Here is a 3,883-nt window from a genome sequence, read left to right on the forward strand (position 1 = left end):
ATTCTGTACACTGGCTTTTGACAGAGTATTTAGTACAATTTCGAATGTCTTAGTAAAGTGTTCATGAAATATTCTGGTGTTGCTACTCATTTATTTTCCTGTAAATTGTCTTTGAGACACCCCTGGTGAATCCATCACAAAAGCTACAGCTGGGTGAAGGATTTGGTTTTGGGCGGGGGGGTTGATAGTTGAGCACAAAAGTCACACGACAACCCACCATGACTCGCTTTGTGACACACTACCATTATAAACAATAACAACTTGCAACCAACCATCAGCACCCCAAGATCCAGTAGTGGGTCAGTACTTAGTGGTTGAGAAGCACTGTCCTAATAGAGATTATCCATATCTGTGGCATACAAACATTATTGATATCAATTAGGGATTATTGTTATTTAGGTTTAGGTAGACATTGTTATTAGTCCAGCGTCAAATGCAAGAGACTAGAAATTATATTCATTTTTACACAGGGTTCCCACTGAGCGGAATATTATTTCATGACAGTACACTGTTAAAACACAGAATTCATCATTGCTGCTAGAGTCACTAGAATTTAAAATGCCTCAAGTAATTTGAAGACCAGTGTTGGGTTCCTTCAGGGTAGTCATGCCAGCAATTATTTGTGGCATCACTTTTTAATTTGCACCTTTGGTCAACTGCAAAATATGCCTTGTAATAACACAAATAAGAAAGTGAACCTGAAAGCCTAGATGCACTGTGCTATAGACATTTCCATGCTTTTTCTGTCCAATTAGAGAGCACAACAAATAAATAAAATCATTCAAATGATTTTTGCTAGTCCAGAATGCAGCATAAAATCACACCTCCAAGTGACTGATACCCGACCCAGAAACCGTCAAATGTGCATGCTAGTGACCTTTGGACATTGGGATAAAATGAGAGGCTTACTGGAACAAAGATACAAGCCCTAAGGGCTAGAGCTTACTTTGTTTGCAATGAATTTAACCTTTAACAGTATCTCTTACATCTTCTTGTTGATGGTCAGGCATTCCCTGTTTGAAGGAGAACTCACTGGGATGCTTTGCCTGTCCATTTTCAGTACTGCCAACTTGAACATTTGTCCATACTCCTTATTATACTTCTCATTTTTTTGTCTCTGTCAAACTGATTTTTTATTTTTGTGCTTTTTTGCTTCTTTATATCTGTGACATGTTTCTAGATGTTTGTTTTCAAAAGCAGCTAGTTTCAATACTCAAGACACTGCATAAAATCAGAATTGACTGTCAAAATTAGGCGGCTTGTTTTTCACTTGTTTACTAAACAGAAGGGCAAATATATCTCCATATAGAGCTACTACAACATGTGGTCACTTTCTGCTTCTTGTATATAAATATATTGACAATTACCAGTAGGTTTTCAATGTCATAGAGAAAAAGTAATATGTGCAAATGCTAATACAAATCAAGAACATGGAAGCAGCTAGGAACCAAAAAAATAAGATAAAATTTCCATAGACAATGAAAGACATATATTCAGTCCTTGAAAGTCCTAGAAGCTGGGAGGGGTGCTGGTACATGTGGACCTAGTCGGAACAATAAGCTGATTCAACAATAAGAGAGACCAGGTGGGCATGCATCAAGTACATGTGTGGTATTGTTGACAATATGGTGCTGAAGAGGGTCATGTTTTGAGAAGCTGTGGCTGGAATGCTGTACACATTTTCCCCCTGCAGCATCTCGACTTGGTAGCACCCAATGCTTTAAAAGTTAAGTGACATGACTGTTCACATGCAGCTGGAGTGAATATTTTGTTTCCGAGGAGGTTTCATCATAGGTGAAGAGTAGGCAGCATTGAAAAGTAGACCTATCCAGGTCTTCAATGCTCCAGCCATTTTGCAATCCAATAAAGACTCTGACTATCATCCTCAGAGTAGCACAATCATGCCTCAGAGACGGTCAGCGACAAGCCTTCACTCTGAAAGCAGTGTGACGGAATCACATGGAATAGGTATTAGATCGGGGTGGGCAATGTCGATCCTGGAGGTGCACAGTGGCTGCAGGTTTTTGTTCCAACACGGTTTCTTAATGAGAAGTCAATTATTGCTGATGAAGCACTTATTGCTCAAGTGACATTTTAATGCTTCATTTTAGTGATCTGGCTTGTTAAGGTTCTCCACCCTTAATTGCTTATTTCAGTCTCAAGCAATTGTATTCACTGTTTTAATGGCTCCTTATTAGCAATTAGATGCAAATGGAAAAAGAGCCAGCAATTCTCCATCAAACTTGTTTCCATTTACACCTACAGTATGTGAATTCATCATGCACTATTTGGTTTAATAAAACACTTAGAAAAATGTGACAGACTGAAAATGATCCATTTTAGGCTTAAATCATTTGGATGATATCCTTGAAAAGGAAACAATCTATAATATAAGAACCTAACATTGTAGACTAATAAGCCATAAAATTAAATAAGGTTTGAGGCTGGCAATCATTGGTTTCTAATTAAGCAGCTGGGTTGGAACAAAATGTGCAGCTACTGTGGCTCTCCAGGACTGACATTTCCCACTCCTGTATTAGATGAACAGCCCAGCCACACAACAGTATCACTTTCCAGTACAACACTCTCCTCAGCCCCCTTGTAAAACCACCATTTGATTTTTATTTGCAGAATAGACCGCTGTACTAATTTCTTGTTTTTCTGACAGAGGCCGAGCTCTCAAAATGTCATCAGCAGCTTCGACTCATGGAGAGTGACCAACAAGCATTTGGGATTGTGTCACAGGAACTTGTCAAGAGGCAGCTGTGAGTGGCACAGATCCTGCCTGTGTGTGCAAAACCTTCAGACATTTGTGCATGGTCATGCAATGTTTGTGTATGTGTGTATGTGATGGTTTTTCATGTATAGGTGTACATGTGTACATGACATGTGAGGAAGCATTTAAGATAGGATCAATATATAATTAAATTCTTACTGACTGAATGCCTGACTTTCCTGTGCATGGTCTGTGTGATAGAATCAGTTAAGAACAAAGAATTACTGTATAAAGGGAGATCTGATTTACTGCCATATGTTTGTGTAGTTTTGGCATGCATGTCAGTGGCCTGACTGTATTGCCAACCATGTCACCTGAAGCTTCTTTGGCCTATCACCGTGCTTGTGTATCCCATATTAGTTTGGAGATTGAAAAACTTTCACAGGAACAAGATGAGCTGGAGAAAGAACTACGGAATCCAGTGAGCAGCATTGTTCTCCAGCGTGAAAAGGACAACAAAGAGAAGCTACACAGCCTATTGATCTACCTGGATGAGCTTGATCGACTACTGGAAGAAGAGAAAATGGCCTCTAACAAGCTGGATAAGGAGGTACATCAACACAAATGAGCAACAGAGAGACAACAGCCTTTGGATTATACCCTGGCATTCAAGTCAAAAGTAAGAAAGTTGTTCAGAATAACTATCTGGGTATCTGAAACCCACCTTTTTATTTGTGCTAGATCCAAACCTGGGAAAGAATAATGGCAGAAAAGAAGAAGGAAATAAGTGGTACTCGTGGGCCAAATTATGCACATGAACAACTGCAAAAGAGCAACTGGACTCTAGAAAATCGGCTAAATAAGGTAAAGCAAACGTCAGCTGAAAATTATAATGAGAGAACAATGTTGACTCATCACTGTCAATGAGATGCTAGAATTGTCTCTGATAACAGAATATAAGAATTACTGAAGATGTTTTATGTTCTTCATTCCACTGAATGCAAAGGATGACTATACACTGTACCTGTCTTTTCCTTGTCAGACTTGCAGTGAGGCAAAATCCATCCATGAATGAAGCATCCAAAAAAGGGTATTTGTTGCAAAGACACACTCAAGCACAGTCATACACTTCAAATTTAAAATTTCCAATTTACCTCACAAAACACA

This window comes from Polypterus senegalus, chromosome 11, assembly GCF_016835505.1.
Source record: "Polypterus senegalus isolate Bchr_013 chromosome 11, ASM1683550v1, whole genome shotgun sequence".
NCBI lineage: Eukaryota > Metazoa > Chordata > Cladistia > Polypteriformes > Polypteridae > Polypterus > Polypterus senegalus.